The 20917-nt window shown below is 37.5% G+C and overlaps 2 protein-coding genes across 2 annotated transcripts in view; one reads left to right on the forward strand and one right to left on the reverse strand.

Annotated features, from left to right (window-relative positions):
• LOC111161451 overlaps positions 1 to 20917 on the forward strand; it is a 678116-nt gene that overhangs the window by 575650 nt on the left and 81549 nt on the right.
• Positions 1 to 20917, reverse strand: part of LOC111161453 (zinc finger protein 527) — a 511863-nt gene that overhangs the window by 23745 nt on the left and 467201 nt on the right. The gene's annotated exons all lie outside the window — the stretch shown is intronic.

Genomic DNA, 20917 nt, shown 5'->3' on the forward strand with positions numbered 1-20917 from the left:
CTGTGTTCCATTTTGTTTGTGTTGTTACTGTTACTTTTAAGTATTCTTTAATATCTTGTGGCTCTGTATCTTTTGTTTTGGAATATTGTTTTACTTGCCTTTTATAAAGTCTATACCCTTTTTAAAGAATAGTTCTTCTCTATATTAATGTAGATATGAACAAAAAATAGTTATCTGTAATCATACCAACCATAGACAATCATTGTCAGATTTTTGTAGCAAACTCTTTAAGACCATGTCATTGTTTTTGAAAGAAAGTGTGATTGTGCTATACTATAACCAGCCTTTAATATTCTTTGTAAATATATTGTTACTCTTCTATTGGCTTGAAGGTATTCACCTGTCTTTATCAAGCCCCTATTTTGTTAAGTATGGAAAATTTTGCCATTATAAAGAGTTACCTTGATGGCTCCTTTTGAATGTGTCTTTATTTTTTTATTGTTCATTTCAGAGAAAATGTATGAGGTGTTTTCTGCTTTTAAAGATTTATACTATAATGTATAAGTTCTGCTTCCCTTGACCAGAATTGTTGACCCTAGTTATTTTCCCAATGTTAAGCAACTTATTTATTCTTCCAGATCCTTTTATATGCATATATAATGTGCTTATGGTAATGTGGGCATAATTAGCTCACTTCAGAGGCTTGTTATGTGGATTCTACAATTGTGCCTATCACATAATAAAGCTTGCTTAGTATTAGACTTTGTCATTATTATCTTTTCAATTTTGTTATGGAAAAACCTGTAACTAGTATACATGTTTTACTGAACATTAAAAACATTATAATGGAAAAGAGACATTCATGTAAATGAATATAAGTAAAGTTTGACCAACATCTATTTCTTATGACAAGAGATAATTCATCTTAAAGAAAAATATGTGATGGTAAAGTATAAGAAGGAAAAATTCATACCAAGGTAAAAATAAAAATTCTTCATAGAAATCTGAATTTTGAGGAATGACGACAGCATCATGACAGCATAAGCCGCCTACCCTCAGTTGACCTCCCCATGATTAACAAGTAAAAGTGCCTCTGTGGTTGTTGTGGAATCCAACCCCAAAGCTAAGGGACTTAAGAGGAGTCTCACCCACATTGAGTAATAAGCTGACAGTCCTTGATACAGGGTGTGAAACCAGAAGTCTGAATCAGCTCCAGCCCCTCTTAGCACAATTAAGGGCAAATGTGGAGAGTGCTGAATTAGGCAGATACTCACAAATGACAGAGCCTTTGTAGATCTCCAGATTTCCTGAGGAGAGAGTCTAGCACTGTGTTGGAAAAAAGGAAGGAGGCGGGGGGTAAAAGGAACTTTACCAGTGCCACCCCTGCCCCAGGGTGGCATATCATGGAGCTAAACTAGCCAGCAATGACTTCTTCCACAGGGGAAAACAGTGGATGATTGCCCAGCTTCCCTACTTGTGTAGGATGCTGCTGAAGAAACTTGTTTCTCTCTTGCAGCATCCACAGTATTGAGGCAGTACCTGCATGACTGCGGAGAGAAGAGATGGGGCTGTAAGAATATCAGAGTGTATCAAAGGAGTACAATTCCTCCTAGCTGCATTCAGGACTCCAGGAAGAAGCCCACCACAAACCACTGGGAAAACCTTGCGCAAGGATCCCCCACTTGGCCTGCAGGCATCCCCAGTGCCCCAAACGTTAAACCCACACTCAATTCTTCAGCTAGATCTTTGTGTATGCTCCCATGTATGGCAGTTAGGGCCAGTTTTGGTAGACCGAGACCATGCAGGTTTTCAGCAGCCAGACTGGTGAGTTGTAAGCTTGAGAGAAGACAAAGAAGCTTAAGATTTCTGCCACAAGGGGGCAAGAAGCAGGGAACACATGTATTCCTATAGGGACAGAGAAAGTAAGCAGAACCAATAAAAAGTATATTTGACCTGAAGGTATCTAGCAATATTTGGAGGAGGTGACTGCTTCAAATGAGAAAACAGCAATGCAAAACTCCAAGAAACAGGAGGAATCAATGAAACATGACATCACAGAAAGATTTCCACAATCCTCTAGTAACTGAACTCAAAGACAGAATTCTGTGATTTACCTGATAATTCAAATTAGCTGCTTTAAAGAAACTCAATGATCTACAATAAAACATAGAACTGAATGAGCAGGAAAGCAATATATGAATAAAATGAGAAATTCAACAAAGAGAAATAATATAAAAACAAACAAATCTGGAGCTGAAGAATGAATGAAATGAGAAGTGCAATATAGAACATCAACAGGAGAAGAGTTCAAGCAAATATAAAATCAGAGGGATAGAGGATGGGGGCTTTGAAATACCCGAGTCAGAGGAGAACAAAATAAAAAGGAATGAAAGAGAGGAAGCCTACAAGATGTGTGGGACACCATAAAACAAACAATATAAAAAATAACTAATCTGTTAATGAATTAATATAAAAAGTAAAAAATAGTAAGATCAAAAACATAAAAAGGGCAGTAAAAGAGTAGAGCTTTCCTATGTGATTAAAGTTGCTATCCATCAGCTTAAAATGGACTGTTTTACAAGATTTTTTAAAGGACTTATTTATTTTAGAGAGAGAGAGCAGGGAGAGAGGCAAAGGGAGAGGGAGAGAAAGAATTTTCAAGCAGTCTTTTCACTGAGTGTGGAGCCTGATGTAGGGCTTGATCCCAGGACCCCAAGATCATGACCTGAGCCAAAATCAAGAGCAAGCCACCTAAATGACTGAGCCACCCAGATGCCCCTTATAACAGGTTTTATGTAAGTCTCAATAAGCACAAAGCAAAAATCTGTTAGATTCACAAAAGATAAGTGAAGGGAATCAGAGCATACTGCCATGGAAAAGAAAGAGGGAAAAGAACAATGGAACTACAAAATAGCCAGAGAGTTATTAGTAAGATGGCATTAGTCTACATGTTAATAATTTCTCTAAATGTAAATGAATTGATTTTACCAATCGAAAGGCATAGAATGGCCAGATAAGATTCAACTATATGTTACCTACCAAAAGGCACTTCAGCTTTAAGGTCATACATAGGCTTTAAGTGAAGAGATGGAAAAAGATATTCCATGGAAGCAGAAAGTGGGATTGGCCTTGCAGTGTTGGCCCATGCATATGTAAGACAAAATAGACTTTAAGCCAAAAATTATAATGAGACAAAGAATATCATTATAGAATGATAAAGAAGTCAATTCATCAAGAAGATATAACAATCGTAAATGTTTATGCACCCAATATTGGAACACATAAATATGTTAAGCAAATGCTGACAGATCCGAAGGTAGAAATAGGCAAAATGAGAACAGTAGGGGATTTCAATACTTTTAAGTAACAGATGGATCACTCAAGCAGAAAATGCAATGTAGAAACATTTGACTTGAATCATACATTTGATCCCTGAACCTAACAGGCATATATAAAATATTCCAGTCAATAGCAGCAGCAGAATACTCATCTTCTCAAGTGCATATGGAATATTCTCCAGGATGGATCATATGATAGGTCACAAAACAATTCTTAGGAAATTTAGACTGACATCACACCAAGTATCTTTTCCAACCACAATGATATGAAACTAAAAATCAAATAAACAAGAGGAAGCTGGAATTTTTACAAGTATGTGGAAACTAGGCAACATATTCTAGAATAATCAATGGGCCAAGGAAGAAATGAAGAGAAAAAAAAAATCCCCTAACAAATGAAAATAGAAACTCAACAGACAAATACATGAATGATGCTGTAAAAACCTTTCTTATAGGGAAGTTTATAGCAATAAATGCATGTGTAAGGGAAAATGGAAGATTTCAAATAAACAACTTTAAATGTCAAGGAACTAGAAAAAGAAGAATAAACTAAGGCCAAAGTTAGCAGAAGGAGTTAACAAAGATCACAGCTGAAATAAATCAAATAGAGACTAGAAAGCAATAGAAAAGATTAGCTAAAATCTGTTTTTGATAAAGATAAAATTGATAAAACTTTAGCTAGACTAAGGAAAAAAGCAAAAAGGGACACCCGGGGGGCTCAGATGATTAAGAGTCTAGTCTGCATTTGGCTCGGGTCATGATCTCCGGGTCCTGGGATTGAGCCCCAGGGCCCAATCAGGCTCCCTGCTCAGTGGGCAATCTGGTTCTCCCTCTCTGTCTGCCTCTTCTCCACCCCGACTTGTACTCTCACTCAAATGAATAAATAAAATCTTAAAAAAATAAAAATGAATAAAATTATTCTAACAACACATTATAAAAAAAAAGAAAAAGGAGTCAAAATCAGAAATGAAAGAGGAAACATTCTAACAGATATCACAGGAATACAAAAGATCATAAGAGACTATTATGAACACTTGTATGCTAACAAATTGGATAATGTAGAAGTGGATAAATTCCTAAAAACATATGACCTATCAAAACTGAATTATGAAGAAATTAAAAATCTGGAGAGACCAATTACTATACTAGTAAGGTGATTCAGTCAGTCATCAAAAATGTCCAGTGAAGAAAAGCCAAACACCATATGGCTTTGCTGTTGAATTTTATCAAACATTTAAAGAATGAATGCCAATTCTCAAACTCTTATAAAATTGAAGAAGAAGGAACACTCCCAAGCTCATTTCACAAGGTTAGCTTTACTCTTATGCCAAAACCAGAGGACACCACAAGAAAAAACTTAGAGGCCAATTGAATATAAATGCAAAAATTCTCAAGAAAATATTAGTATACTAAATTCAACAGGACATTAAAAGGATCATACACCCTGATTAAGTGGAATTTATCCCTGTGATACAAGGATAGTTCAACATAGTCACATCAATAAATGTGATATATACTACATTAATAGAATGAAGAGTAAAAATCATATGATATCTCAACAGGTGCAGAAAAGCATTTGACAAAATACAATATCCTTTCATAATAAAAACACTCAAAAAATTCAGGTATAGAAGGAATATTCCTCGAACAATAAAAGCCAAATATGATAAACCCACAACCACCATCATACTTGACAGTGAAATGTGGAAAGTTTTCCTTCCAGCTTAGGATAACACCAGGATGTCTACTCTCACCACTCCAATTCAACATAGTACTGGAATCTCTGGCCAGGGCAATCATAGGAGAAAATAAGTATAAGGCATCCAAATCGGATGAAGTGGAATTTTCTCTGTTTAGGTGATATGATCTTATATCGAGAAAATCCTGAGGACTCTACCTTAAAACTGTTAAGAGCTAATAAATAAAGTTTCAGGATACAAAACATACAGAAATGAGTTGTGTTTTTAGGCACTAGCAACAAAACACCTGAAACAGAAATTTTTAAAAAACCTTATTCACAATAGCATCAGAAATAATAAAATATGTAGAAATAAATTTAACCAATGAGGTGAACAATCAGTGTGGTGAAAACTACAAGACTGATTAAAGTAATTGAAGAAGACACAAATAAGAGATATCCCATGTTCATGGATCAGAAGAATTATTATTGTTAAAATGTTCATTCTACCCAAAGCCATCTATGGATTCAATGCTATCTCTGTCAAAATTCAACTGGCATTTTTCACAGAAGTAGAAAAACAATCCTAAAATTTGTATGGAGCCACAAAAGACCATAAATAGCCCAGGTAATCCTGAGTAAGCAGTAAAATGCTGAAGCCATCACACTGCCTAATTTCAAACTATACTATAAAGCTATAGTAAATAAGACTGGTTGATACTGGCATAAAAATGGACATATAGTCCAATGGAACAGAATTGAGAACCCAAGAATAAAACCTTGCATATACAGTCAGCTAATATTTGGCAAGGGAACCTAGAATATTCAGTAGGGAAAAGATAATTTCTTCATTAAATGGTATTGGGAAAATTGGATATTCACATGGAAAAAAATGAAATTGGACCCATATCTGTACCACTCACAAAATTAACTCAAAATGGATTAAAGACTTAAACATAAGAACTAAAACCCTAAGCGCCTAGAAGAAAACAGGAAAAACTTCATTGACATTGGTCTTGGCAATGATAACTTGGATATGGCATCAAAAGCACAAAACAAAAGCAAAAATAAATATATGGTACTACATAAGTAAAAGTTTCCTGCACAGCAAAAGAAAAAGTCAACAAAATGAAAAAGCAACCTATGGAATGAGAAAAAAAATTGCAAATCATATTTCAAAATAAGTTAATATTCAAAATATATAAACACATACAACTCAACATCACTAATCAGGGAAAGGCAAATCAAAACCACAGTGAAATTTTCCCTCACAGCTGTTAGAATGGCTACTACCAAGAAGTCCAGAGTTAACAAGTCTTGGTGAGGATGCAGAGAAAACTAAATACTTGTGCACTGTTGGTGAGAATGTAAATCTGTACAACTACTATGGAAAACAATATGGAGGTTCCTTAAAAAATTAAAAATAAAACTTCCATAGGATCCAGCAATCCACTTCTGGGTATATCAAAGGAAACAAAAACTGGTATCAATAAGATATCTGTACTTCCAGATTCTTTTTTAAAAAATGCTTTATTTCTTTTTTTAATGCTGTATTTCTTTCCTGTTTCAAGTTTTAATTTTATTTTATTTTTATTTATTTTATTATTTATTTTATTTTCTGTTCCAAGTTTTTATTTAAATCCTAAGTTAGTTAACATATAATACAATATCAGTTTCAGGAGTAGAATTAATGATTCATTATTTATGTGTTGTATAACACCCAATGCCTTCCTTGATAGCTGTCACCTATTTAGCCCATTTCCCCACCCACCTCCGCTATAGCAAACCTTGGTTTGTTCACTATACTTAAGAATCTACTTTATGGTTTGCCCCTCTCTCTTTTTTTCCCTTCCCCTTTGTTCATCTGTTTGGTTTCTTAAATTCCACACATGTACACTTCCATATTCTTGCAGCATTATTTATAACAGCTAAGATGTGGAAACAACCTGAGTCAGTCAATGGATGAATGGATAAAGAAGAAGTGGTATATATACAATAGAGTATCATTCATCCATGGGAAAGAAGGAAATCTTGCTATTTGTGACAACTTGGATCAACTCTGAGGGCATTATGCTAAGTGAAATAAGCCAGGGAAAGAAAAATACTATAGAATATCAGTCATATGTGGAATCTGAAATAGGTGAATTCATAGAAACAGTATAGTGGTTGTTACCACAGAATGGTGGGAAACATGCAGAGATGTTGGTCAAAGGGTAGCAACTTCCTGTTATGAGATGAATAAGTTCTAGGGATCTAATGTTCAGCATGGCAACTAAATATTGTATTATATACTTGAAAGATGTTAAGTGAGTAGATTAGTAAATGTCTCATTGCAAAAAAAGAAATGGTAATTATGTTACATGATGGAGGTGTTACCTAACCCTGATGCTAATCATTTTGGATTATATGTGTATCATGTCAACATGATACAACATGATACAACACCTTAAACAATATTATAGTCAATTATATTAATGAAGCTGGAAATAAGTTTAAAAATTTAAAAGCTATGCAAAAGTAAAATCACATATCTTGAATTAATAGGGAAAAATTATATTTTATGTATATGCGTGTGGCCTTTATTATTTTGAGGTATTTCTGCACCATACCCCCCCTTGTTAAGAATTTTTTATCAGAAATGGATGTTGAATTCTGTCAAATGCTTTTTCTGCACCTCTTGGGATGATTATATGATTTTTAATCCTTTCTTTTCTTTTTTTTTTTTTAAGATTTTTATTTATTTATTTGAGAGAGACACAGAGAAAGCATGAGAGGGGAGAAGGTCAGAGGGAGACGTAGACTTCTCATGGAGCTGGGAGCCCAATGCAGGACTTGATCCCGGGACTCCGGAATCATGACCTGTGCCGAAGGCCATTGCTTAACCAACTGAGCCAACCAGGCGCTATATTCTTTATTTTCTTAATGTGGTGTTTCTCATTGATTTTTGGGTGTTGAGTAAATCCCACTTGATAATATTTGTGAATTTTCCAGTTTTCTTCTTGTAATTGATTCCTACTTTCATAACATTGTGGTCAGAAAAGATGGCTTGATATGAATTCAGTCTTCTTAAAATTATTAAGACTTGTACTGTGGCCTACCATATGATCTGGGGAATGTTTCATATATGCTTGAGAAGAATGTGCATTCTGTTTCTTTTGAGTGGAATGTTTTGTATGTCTGTTAAGTCCATCTGGTTTACGTTTAAGTCTTTAATCCTTTTTTCAGTTGGTTTTTTGTATATGGTGTAAAACAAAGGTCCAATTTCATTGTTTTGCATGTAGATATCCAATTTTTCCAACACCACTTATTGAAGGAGACTATCATTTCCCTATGTTATATTTGTGGTGCCCTTGTCAGATATTACCTGACAGTATATGTGATGGTTTATTTCTGGGCTATTCTATTCCATTGTTTTATGCACATGTTTTTGTGCCAGTACTATACTGTTTTGATTACTGTAACTTTGTAATGTGTTATGAAGTCAAGAAGCTTAGTATCTTCTGTTTTGTTGTTCTTGCTCAAAATTGCTTTTACTATTCAGTGTTTTCTTGTGGCTCCAAATGAATTTTATAATTGTTTTTTCCTATTTATGTAAAAAAAATGCCATTGGTGTTTATCAAAGATTGCACTGGCTGTAATTTCTATGTATTTATAAATTTTCCCATTTTCTTTCTATTACTAATATATGGTTTTATTCCACTGTAATAGGGAATGATGTATGGAATAATTTTCAACCTTCTTAAATTTATTAAGACTTCTTTTATGACTGCGTGTGATGTATCCTGAATAATGTTACATATTTGCTTAAGAAGAATGAGTAATCTGCTGATGTTGGGTGAAGTGCTCTGTATATGTGTGTTAGAGTCATTTAGTCTATTCTGTTGTTCAGTTCTGCATTTTAAAATTGACTTTCTGTCTGGATGATCTATATCCACTAATGACAGTGGAATGTTGAAGCCTCCTGTGATTGTTGTATTGCTATTTTCCCCTTATAGATCTGTCAGTATTGGCTTTCTATATTTATATGCTTTGATATTAGGTGCATATATATTTATAATTGCTATATATTCTTGTTGTATTATCCCTTTTATCAAAATATGACATCCTTTTTCTATTGTGAACATTTGTGACTTAGAGTCTATTTTGTTGATATAAGTATAGCCTTTCTTGCTTTGTTTTGTTACCATGTCCATGTCTCCATGTCACACTTTCAGCCAATGTATGTTCTTAATTCTGAAGTTAGTCTTTTATAGACAGCATTTATTTGGGGCTGGTTTTTGTTTTTGTTTTTGTTTTATTTTCAGTCTATGTTTTTTCAGGCACTCTATGTCTTTTGGTTGGGAAGTTTAGTCCCTCTACATTTAAAGTAATTATTATTTTTTAATTATTTTACTATTATTATCATTGAACACTACATCAAAAACCAATATTATATGCTGGCTAACTGAATATAACATTTAAAGTAATTATTAATAGGCAAGAACTTTAAATTTTGCTAATATTGTGTCTGTTTTGTAATTCTCTTATTCCTCTCTTGTTTTCTTCATTGTAGTTTGATGATTTTTTTGTACTGATATGCTGTGATTCTTTTCTCTTTGTTTGGTTTACCTACTATATGTTTTTCCTTTGTGGTTACCATGAGGCTTAAATCAAATAATTTATAGTTATAACAGTTACTTTAATCTGCTAACAACTTAACTTCAATTGCATACATAAACTTTACACTTTATTTCTTTCCACCCACACTTTATGCAATTGATGTTAAATTTTGCTTCTTTTATATTGTATTTCCATTAGCAAATTTTATCTGGTTATGGTTATTCTTTTTTTTATTTTTTATTCTTTTTTATTTTTTAATTTTTTTAAAGAATTATTTATTTATTTATTTGACAGAGAGAGATCACAAGCAGGCAGAGAGGCAGGTAGAGAGGAGGAAGCAGGCTCCCTGCTGAGCAGAGAGCCCAATGCGGGGCTCGATCCCAGGACCCCGAGATCATGACCTGAGCCGAAGGCAGTGGCTTAACCCACTGAGCCACCCAGGCGCCCCAGTTATTCTTTTTTTTTTAAAGATTTTATTTATTTATTTGACAGGGATCACAAGTAGGCAGGGAGGCAGGCAGAGAGAGAGGGGGAAGCAGGCTTACCGCTGAGTAGAGCCTGATGTGGGGCTCAATCCCAGGACCCTGGGATCATGACCTGAGCCGAAGGCAGAGGTTTTGTTTGTTTGTTTGTTTTTATTTTTTTATTTTCAGCATAACAGTATTCATTGTTTTTGCACCACACCCAGTGCTCCATGCAATCCGTGCCCTCTCTAATACCCACCACCTGGTTCCCCCAACCTCCCACCCCCCGCCCCTTCAAACCCCTCAGATTGTTTTTCAGAGTCCATAACTCTCATGGTTCACCTCCCCTTCCAATTTCCCCCAACTCCCTTCTCCTCTCTAACTCCCCTTGTCCTCCATGTTATTTGTTATGCTCCACAAATAAGTGAAACCATATGATAATTGACTCTCTCTGCTTGACTTATTTCACTCAGCATCATCTCTGCCAGTCCCGTCCATGTTGCTACAAAAGTTGGGTATTCATCCTTTCTGATGGAGCCATAATACTCCATAGTGTATATGGACATCTTCCTTATCCATTCATCCGTTGAAGGGCATCTTGGTTCTTTCCACAGTTTGGCGACCGTGGCCATTGCTGCTATAAACATTGGGGTACAGATGGCCCTTCTTTTCACTACATCTGTATCTTTGGGGTAAATACCCAGTAGTGCAATTGCAGGGTCATAGGGAAGCTCTATTTTTAATTTCTTAAAGAATCTCCACACTGTTCTCCAAAGTGGCTGCACCAACTTGCATTCCCGCCAACAGTGTAAGAGGGTTCCCCTTTCTCCACATCCTCTCCAACACATGTTGTTTCCTGTCTTGCTAATTTTGGCCATTCTGACTGGTGTAAGGTGGTATCTCAGTGTGGTTTTAATTTGAATCTCCCTGATGGCTGGTGATGATGAACATTTTTTCATGTGTCTGATAGCCATTTGTATGTCTTCATTGTATGCCCATTTTTTGATATGATTATGTGTTTTGCATGTGTTGAGTTTGAGGAGTTCTTTATAGATCCTGGATATCAACCTTTTGTCTGTACTGTCATTTGCAAATATCTTCTCCCATTCTGTGGGTTGCCTCTTTGTTTTGTTGACTGTTTTCTTTGCTGTGCAGAAGCTTTTGATTTTGATGAAGTCCCAAAAGTTCAGCTTCGCTTTTGTTTCCTTTGCCTTTGGAGACATATCTTGAAAGAAGTTGCTGTGGCTGATATCGAAGAGATTACTGCCTATGTTCTCCTCTAGGATTCTGATGGATTCCTGTCTCACGTTGAGATCTTTTATCCATTTTGAGTTTATCTTTGTGTACGGTGTAAGAGAATGGTCGAGTTTCATTCTTCTACATATAGCTGTCCAGTTTTCCCAGCACCATTTATTGAAGAGACTGTCTTTTTTCCACTGGATATTTTTTCCTGTTTTGTCGAAGATTAACTGACCATAGGTTGAGGGTCCATATCTGGGCTCTCTACTCTGTTCCACTGGTCTATGTGTCTGTTTTTACGCCAGTACCATGCTGTCTTGGTGATCACAGCTTTGTAGTAAAGCTTGAAATCAGGTAACGTGATGCCCCCAGTTTTATTTTTGTTTTTCAACATTTCCTTAGTGATTCGGGGTCTCTTCTGATTCCATACAAATTTTTGGATTATTTGCTCCAGCTCTTTGAAAAATACCGGTGGAATTTTGATCAGAATGGCATTAAAAGTATAGATTGCTCTAGGCAGTAGAGACATTTTAACAATGTTTATTCTTCCGATCCAAGAGCATGGAATGGTCTTCCATCTTTTTGTGTCTTCTTCAATTTCTTTTATGAGTGTCCTGTAGTTCCTCGAGTACAGATCCTTTACCCCTTTGGTTAGGTTTATTCCCAGGTATCTTATGGTTCTTGGTGCTATTGTAAATGGAATCGATTCTCTAATTTCCCTTTCTGTTTTTCATTGTTAGTGTGCAAGAAAGCCACTGATTTCTGTACATTGACTTTGTATCCTGCCACGTTACTGAATTGCTGTATGAGTTCTATTAGTTTGGGGGTGGAGTCTTTTGGGTTTTCCATATAAAGAATCATGTCATCTGCGAAGAGAGAGAGTTTGACTTCTTCATTGCCCATTTGGATACCTTTTATTTCTCTTTGTTGTCTGATTGCTGTTGCTAGGACTTCTAATACTATGTTGAACAAGAGTGGTGAGAGTGGGCATCCCTGTCGTGTTCCTGATCTCAAAGGGAAGGCTGCAAGCTTTTTCCCATTGAGGATGATATTTGCTGTGGGTCTTTCATAGATAGATTTTATGAAGTTCAGGAATGTTCCCTCTATTCTTATACTTTGAAGCATTTTAATCAGGAACGGATGCTGGATTTTGTCAAATGCTTTTTCTGCATCAATTGAGAGGACGATGTGGTTCTTCTCTCTTCTCATATTAATTTGTTCTATCACATTGATTGATTTGCGAATGTTGAGCCATCCTTGTAGCCCAGGAATGAATCCCACCTGGTCATGGTGGATAATCTTTTTAATGTGCTGTTGGATCCTGTTTGCTAGGATCTTGTTGAGAATCTTAGCATTCATATTCATCAGTGATATTGGTCTGAAATTCTCCTTTTTGGTAGGGTCTTTGCCTGGTTTGGGGATCAGGGTAATGCTGGCTTCATAGAAAGAGTCTGGGAGTTTTCCTTCTGCTTCAATTTTTTGAAACAGCTTCAGGAGAATAGGTGTTATTTCTTCTTTGAAAGTTTGGTAGAATTCCCCAGGGAATCCATCAGGTCCTGGGCTCTTGTTTTTTGGGAGGTTTCTGATCACTGCTTCAATCTCGTTACTAGATATTGGTCTATTCAGGTCGTCAATTTCTTCCTGGTTCAATTTTGGGAATTTATAGTTTTCCAGGAATGCATCCATTTCGTCTAGGTTGCTTAGCTTATTGGCATGTAACTGTTGATAATAACTTCTGATGATTGTTTCTACTTCCTTGGTGTTAGTTGTGATCTCTCCCTTTTCATTCATAATTTTGTTAATTTGGGCTTTTTCTCTTTTCTTTTGGATTAGTGTGGCCAATGGTTTATCGATTTTATTGATTCTTTCAAAAAACTAGCTTCTAGTTTCATTGATACATTCTACTGTATCTCTGGTTTCTACCTCATTGATCTCAGCTCTAATCTTGATTATTTCCCTTCTTATGTGTGGAGTTGGTTTGATTTGTTGTTGATTCTCCAGTTCTTTAAGGTGTAGAGACAGCTGGTGTGTTCTGGATTTTTCAGTTTTTTTGAGGGAGGCTTGGATGGCTATGTATTTCCCCCTTAGGACCGCCTTTGCTGTATCCCATAGGTTTTGGACCGAAGTGTCTTCATTCTCATTGGTTTCCATGAATTGTTGCAGTTCTTCTTTGATCTCCTGGTTGATTCAAGCATTCTTAAGCAAGGTGGTCTTTAGCTTCCAGGTGTTTGAGTTCCTTCTGAACTTTTCCTTGTGATTGAGCTCCAGGTTCAAAGCATTGTGATTTGAGAATGTGCAGGGAATAATCTCGGTCTTTTGGTATCAGTTGAGTCCTGGTTTGTGACCCAGTATGTGGTCTATTCTTGAGAAGGTTCCATGTGCACTTGAGAAGAATGAGTATTCTGTTGTTTTAGGGTGGAATGTTCTGTATATGAGGTCCGTCTGGTCCAATGTGTCATTCAATGCTCTTGTTTCTTTATTGATGTTCTGCTTCGATGATCTGTCTATTTCTGAGAGAGGTGTGTTAAGATCTCCTACTATTAATGTATTCATATCAATATGACTCTTTATCTTGATTAACAGTTTTCTTATGTAATCAGCTGCTCCCATATTGGGGGCATAGATATTTACAATTGTTAGATCATCTTGGTGGATAGTCCCTTTAAGAATGATGTAGTGTCCTTCTGTATCTCTGACTACAGTCTTTAGTTTAAAATCTAATTTATCTGATATGAGAATTGCTACCCCGGCCTTCTTTTGAGCCCCATTGGCATGAAAGATGCTTCTCCATCCCTTCACTTTCAGTCTGGGTGTATCTTTAGGTTCAAAACGGGTCTTTTGTAGACAACATATGGATGGGTCCTGTCGTTTTATCCAGTCTGCAACCCTGTGCCATTTTATGGGTGCATTTAGGCCATTCACATTGAGAGTGATTATTGATAGATAGGTTTTTATTGACATCGTGTTACCTTTGAAGTCTTTCTTTCTGTAGATTGTCTCTATATTTCTGTTCAATGCTATTCTTGGGATTTTCCCTCTTTTATAGAACCCCCCTTAATATTTCCTGCAGTGTCGGCTTGGTGGTTGCATAGTCTTTTAAGCCTTGCCAGTCTTGGAAACTCTTTATCTCTCCATCCATTTTGAATGTCAGTCTTGCTGGATAAAGTATTCTTGGCTGCATGTTCTTCTCATTTAGTGCCCTGAATATATCTTGCCAGCCCTTTCTGGCTTGCCAGGTCTCTGTGGACAGGTCTGACATTATTCTGATGGGCTTTCCTCTGTAAGTAAGGAGCCTCTTTGTCCTAGTGGCTTTCAAGAGATTATATCTATAATAGTGATTCCTCAATTTGACTATCAGGTGCCTTGATGTTTTTTTGGAATCTATAATCTTGGGTGGAGACTATTCGGCCTCTAGTACATGAACGCTGGTTCCATTCGCAAGATTGGGAAAATTTTCATGAAGAACTTGTTCCACTGTATCTTCTAGACTTCTTTCTTTCTCCTCCCCTTCAGGGATTCCAGTAATTCTGATGTTGGAACATTTCATGGCATCATTTATTTCCCTGATTCTGTTTTCGTGGCTTCTAAGCTGTTTGTTCCAGGCTTCCTCCTGATCCTTTCTCTCTGTTTGTCCTCCAGATCACTAATTCTATCTTCTGTCTCAGTTACCCTAGCTTTGAGAGAATTTAGATTAGATTGGAACTCATTGAGAGCATTGTGAACCTCATTCCTGGTAGCTTTCAGCTCTGCCCTAACATTGTGAACATCATCTCTGGTCGCTTTCAGTTCAGCCCTAATCAATTCCGTTTGGTCATCCATGGCTTTCTCCAACCTAGCTATTGCCTGGATAATTGTTAGCCTGAATTCTCTTTCTGACATATTGTCTATGATGATAGCCATTAGCTCTGTTGCAGAAGGTCCATCCTCTGTATTTTTCTTCTGTTGGGCATTCCTCCTCCTAGTCATTTTGGTGAGAGATGACTGAACAGATGTAGCTGGATGTATCGACTGTGGTGCAGTCAAGGTGCACCCTGGAACACTTCTGAGCAATCAGGATTCCCCACCCAAATGAGAGAAAAAAGAAAAGAAAAAGAAAAAAAAAAAAGGAGAGAGAGAGAGACAGGAAAGAAAGGGAAGATAAAAGAGAAGTTTCAGCCCAAATGGGCCCCAAGGTAAGATTTATGAAGTATACAAACAAAAACAGACAAACAAAAAGACTGATAAAAGTGTATGATAGGAGAAAAAAAATATATATATATAAGCAAATAAAGGAAGAACCTCGTCAAAAAGAACCCCAAGTGTAAGATTTATATACTATCAGGAGAAACCCAAAAACACAGAAACACTGGTGGAAGAAAAAGATGGGAGAGTGGCTATAAATTCTCAGTGTGGGTGAAGCAGTTTGTTTCTTCCTGGATGTATCTTGATATCTTTGTTAAAGGACTCAACTTTCCTGAGATAAAGGGGGATTAAAAATTGGTTTACCTATAGGGGTAGTATTGATTGGGGAAAGGGGATTACTTTGAAGTTTAACTCTATATGAATATTAGAAAATAAAAATAAAAAAGGAATAAGCTAGACTAAACTAAACTAAACTAAACTAAAAAAAAGAAATTTAAAAAATAGAAATGCAAAAGAAAAACACAGGTGTATGTATCAAAAAGTTCAGGTTAGAAGGTTATTATGGAATTTGATGTACTGGACAGCTCACTGTGATGGTAAATAGGTTAAAAAATTATCCATATTTATAAAAATGAGCCAGAATAGTGGGAACAAATTAAAAATAAAAGTTGTCCTATGAAGTAGTGGTGGTTGTTCTCCTATAGTCTTTTTTTTTTTCTTTCCTGGTTGGTTTTCTGGGGGAGGGGCCTGTCACGTGCGTTTTCAGTCAATGATGTTCCCTGAGTTAAGTCCTCCCGCCCCCCCTCAAGGGGGTGGGCTCTGAGGAAACTGTTTTTTTCAGGCTTTTGTTCTCTGGAGGTTTTTATATTTGTTCACTTTTTTTTTTTTCTCTTGCCTTGACTGCTTTTGATGGTTTTTGTAGGTTTAGAGGAAAGCAAACTGCACCCTGACCTCCCTCTCAGAGAAGCCTTAGTCTGCTCTTCTTTGGGTGCTGCAGAGCCCATATAAATTCCCCCTTGGCCGCTGGCAGAGCAGGTTCTGAGTCGCGGTCCCTGGGGACGCAGGATCTTCTGCTTGTACCCAAAACCACTGCAGCGGCGGCTGTCTGGGCAGCTCTAGACCACCGGAGAGGTTCCAAGCAGCGATCGCACACTGACATTTTCCCGCTGGCCCGGGCTGGGAGTGCCTGGTCTTTCTGGGTCTAAGAGCTCCTGGCTTGCGCGCACCTCTCTCAGGGGAGGCTGTAGGTAGCACGCGGTCTCAGGCTCTGAGAGCGGGGCGCAGGTCCGAAAGCACCAGGCTGGGCCTTTGCGCACCTTTCTCAGGGGAGAGTTTGGAGCGCGCGTCTCAGGCTCTGAAACAATGGCGCGGGTCTAAGAGTGCCGGGTGGGCCTTTGCGCACCTCTCTCAGGGGATGGTAGGGGGCGCCCGTGTCTCAGGCTCTGTAGCAGGGCTCAGCGTTCTGCCTTCTGGCGAGGCTCCCAGCCCCTCACAGGAGCCAGACCCCACGGGTTCTCGGGCGTGCTGGTGGCTCAGGGACCAAGACCTGGTTTCTCCGCTGCACTCTCTCTGGCTCAGCGCCAGGGGAGGCTGTCCTGGGTCCAGGGACTTAAGCCCTTGTCCCTAGCCGCCCCGATTCCCACAATCCTCCCCCCCCTCCCCCGCCGTGATCCTTTGCTCTTTTGGAGTGCTTTCAACCAGTCTCCAAGTTAATGCTTGTCCCCAGATGCAGGGCACTCTCGTATTAGGGTATTACTTTACAGTCAGTCACCACTGGTGGCTCCCTCCCCCTTTTGTTTATCTTCCGATATCAGTCCGACGTACCCACTCCACTTTACCTGCCCACTGGCGTCTTCTGCCCCTGTAGAGATCCAGACGTGTATAATTCTGATCTCAGGCTGATTTCATGGGTGATCGGAGTTCTTTGGTAGGTAATCAGCTCACTTTAGGGTACAGGTTGAAAAGGCGCTTCCTCCTACTTCCCCGCCATCTTGTCTCCCCCCGAAGGCAGAGGTTTTAACCCACTGAGCCACCCAGGCACCCCCTGGTTATGGTTATTCTTAATACTTATATCTTTTAACTATTTTACTGGTGTTAAAATATACATGACACCATTATGGTATTACAGTATTTTGTCTTTGTCTTTTCCAGTGAGAGTTACATCTTCATATGCCTTTTAAAATTAGTTTCAGAGGTAGAATTTAGTGATTCATCAGTAGCATATAATACCCCGTGCTCTTTACATCAAGTGCCCTCCTTAATGTCCACCATCCAATTATCCCTTCCCCTCACACACATCCCCTCCCCTTCAGCAACCCTCAGGTTGTTTCCTAGAGTTCAGCATCTCTTATAGTTTGCCTCCCTCTCAATTTTCATCTTATTTTATTTTTCCTTCCCTTCCCCCATGTTCATCCATTTTGTTTTTTAAATTCCACATATGAGTGAAATCAGATGGTATTTGTCTTTCTCTGACTGACTTATTTTGCTTAGCATCATACCCTCTAGTTCCATCCATGTCATTGCAAGTGACAAGATTTCATTCTTTTTGTTTGACAGGAAATCTTTATCCATTCATCTGTTGATGGACATCTCAGCTCTTTCCATAGTTTGGATATTGTGGACATTGCTGCTATAAACATTGGGGTGTCCATGCCCTTTTGAATCATTATGTTTGTATCATGTTGCTTTTTAAATTCATTTCATTAAAACTGTAAAATGTCCTTTACCATTTCTTATAAGACAGGTCTTCTGGTGACAATTTGTGTTATTTCTTGACACATTGCATCTTCATAGATTGACACCCACCTGTTACTGCGTGTGTGTGTGTGTGTGTGTGTGTGTGTGTGTGTGAGTGAGTGTGTGTTTAAGACTATTTTTTTTCATTTTTTTAAAATTTATTTTCAGCGTAACAGTATTCATTGTTTTTGTACCACACCCAGTGCTCCATGCAATCCGTGCCCTCTCTAATACCCACCACCTGGTTCCCCCAACCTCCCACCCCCCACCTCTTCAAACCCTTCAGATTGTTTTTCAGAGTCCATAGTCTCTCATTGCTCACCTCCCCTTCCAATTTCCCCCAACTGCCTTCTCCTGACTCCCCTTGTCCTCCATGTTATTTGTTATGCTCCACAAATAAGTGAAACCATATGATAATTGACTCTCTCTGCTTGACTTATTTCACTCAGCATATTTTTTTAAGAGAAGTCTTAGGTTCACAGCAAAATTGAGAAGGTACATATATTTCCCATATACTCTCCAGCCTTACATGCATAGCCACCCCCATTATCAACATCCCTCACCAGAGTAGAACATTTGTTATAACCTACATTGACATATCATTATCATCCAAAGTCCGCAGTTTCTGTGAGAGTTAGTTCTTGGTGTTGTACATTCTGTGGTTTAGGACAAATATATAATGACATGTATCCATTGTTATAGCATCCAATGGAGTATTTTCACTGCCCTAAAAATCTGTATTCTGCCTATTTATCTCTCTCCCATTGCCACAGCTCATGGTAATCACTGATATTTTTACTGTCTCTATAGTTTTGCCTTTTCTAGAATGTCATATAATTGGAATTATATACAGAATATAGTCTTTTTATATTGGCTAAGTCTTTCACTTAGTAAAAAGCACTTACAATTCCTACATGTCTGTTCCTGTCTTGATAGTTCATTCCTTTTTACTACTGAATAATATTGTATTTTCTCAATGTACTATAATTTATTTACCCATTCCTCTATTGAAGGACATCTTGTTTTTTCCCCAAGTCTTGGAAATTGTGAATAAATCTGCTATGAACATCCATTTGCAGGTTTTTTAAAAACATTTTATTTATTTACTCGACAGACGGAGATCACAAGCAGGCAGAGAGAGGAGAAAGCAGGCTCCACGCTGAGCAGAGAGCCCGATGCGGGGCTCGATCCCAGGATCCTGGGATCACGACCTGAGCCAAAGGCAGAGGCTTTAACCCACTGAGCCGCCCAGGCGCCCCCATTTGCAGGTTTTTGTGTGGACGTAAATTTTTGACTCCTTTGGGTAAATACCCAGGAGCCCAATTTCTTGATTGTGTGTTAAAAGTATATTTCGTTTTATAAGAAACCACCAAAGTATGTGAACCATTTTGCATTTCCATTAGTAATGAATGAAATTTCCTGTCATTTTTCATTCTCACCAGCATTTGGTGTTGTCAGTGTTCAAGATTTTGTCCATTGTAATACGTGTGTTGTAGTATCTCAATGTTACTTTAATTTGCACTTCCCTGTTGGCTTATGATGTAGAGTATTATTTCATGGACTTATTTTCTATCTGCCTATCTTCTTTGATGAGATTTCTATTAAGGTTTGGCCCACATTTTTAAAAATTTATTTTTATTATTTTTAAAGATTTTATTTATTTGACAGACAGAAATCACAAGTAGGCAGAGAGGCAGGCACAGAGAGAGGGGGAGGCAGGCTCCCTGCCGAGCAGAGAGCCCGATGCAGGGCTCGATCCCAGGACCCTGGGATCATGACCTGAGCTGAAGGCAGAGGCTTTAACCCACTGAGCCACCCAGGTGCCCCTGGCCCACATTTCAAAATGTGGTTTATTTTCCTATTGAGTTTAAAGTGTTTTTAAAAATATTTTGGACAATAGTCTTTTATCAGATTGCCTTTTGCAAATACTTTCTCCCACTCTGTGACTTGTGTTCTCATTCTCTTGAAATCATCTTTCAACAGAACAGTTTTTAACTTTAATGAAGTCCAGCTTATCATTTATTTCTTTCATGGATCCATCCTTTGGTGTTGTATCTAGAAATTCATCACCAAACCTAGAATCTTCTAGACTTTCTACTATGTTCACTTCTAGGAGTTTGATAGTTTTATATTTTACATATAAATCTGTTGCCCATTTTTAGTTAATTTTTGTACAAGATACTCTATCTAGATTCATTTTGCATGTGGATGTGCAATTTTTCCTGCACCATTTGTTGAAAAGTCTGTGGTTCCATTATATTTCTTCTGCCCCTTTCTCAAAGATCAGGGATTATATGATTATATTTATGTGCAACACTTTCTGGACTATATTGTTCCATTGATTTTTTTATTGAATAAATTTGACATGTATCATTGCCTAAGTTTAAGGTGTACAATGTATTAGTTTCTTACATTTTTGTATTGTAATATGATGGCTGATGTAGCAATATTTATCCCATAATTATAGTATAATATTATTGTCTATATTCATTATACTGTGCATTGGATTTCTCTGGCTTATTTACTACTCACTGCAAGTTTGTACCCTTAAACATCTTTGTTCTTATCCACTCCCACCATCCCCTTGTACCCATTTTACTCTATTTTTTACACATTTATTTAGGTTCCATATATTAAGTGATATCACACAGTAACTGTCTTTGACTTGTCTCCTTTAGAATAATGTGCCCAGGGTTCATCAATGTTGTTGCAAATAGAAGGATATTCTTTCTCACAACTGAGTAATATTCCATTGTACGTACCACATCTTTTCTATCTGTTCATCCATTGAGGGGTATTTG

The sequence above is a fragment of the Enhydra lutris genome, unplaced genomic scaffold (assembly GCF_002288905.1).
Source record: "Enhydra lutris kenyoni isolate GAN:26980312 unplaced genomic scaffold, ASM228890v2 scaffoldscaffold85, whole genome shotgun sequence".
Lineage (NCBI taxonomy): Eukaryota > Metazoa > Chordata > Mammalia > Carnivora > Mustelidae > Enhydra > Enhydra lutris.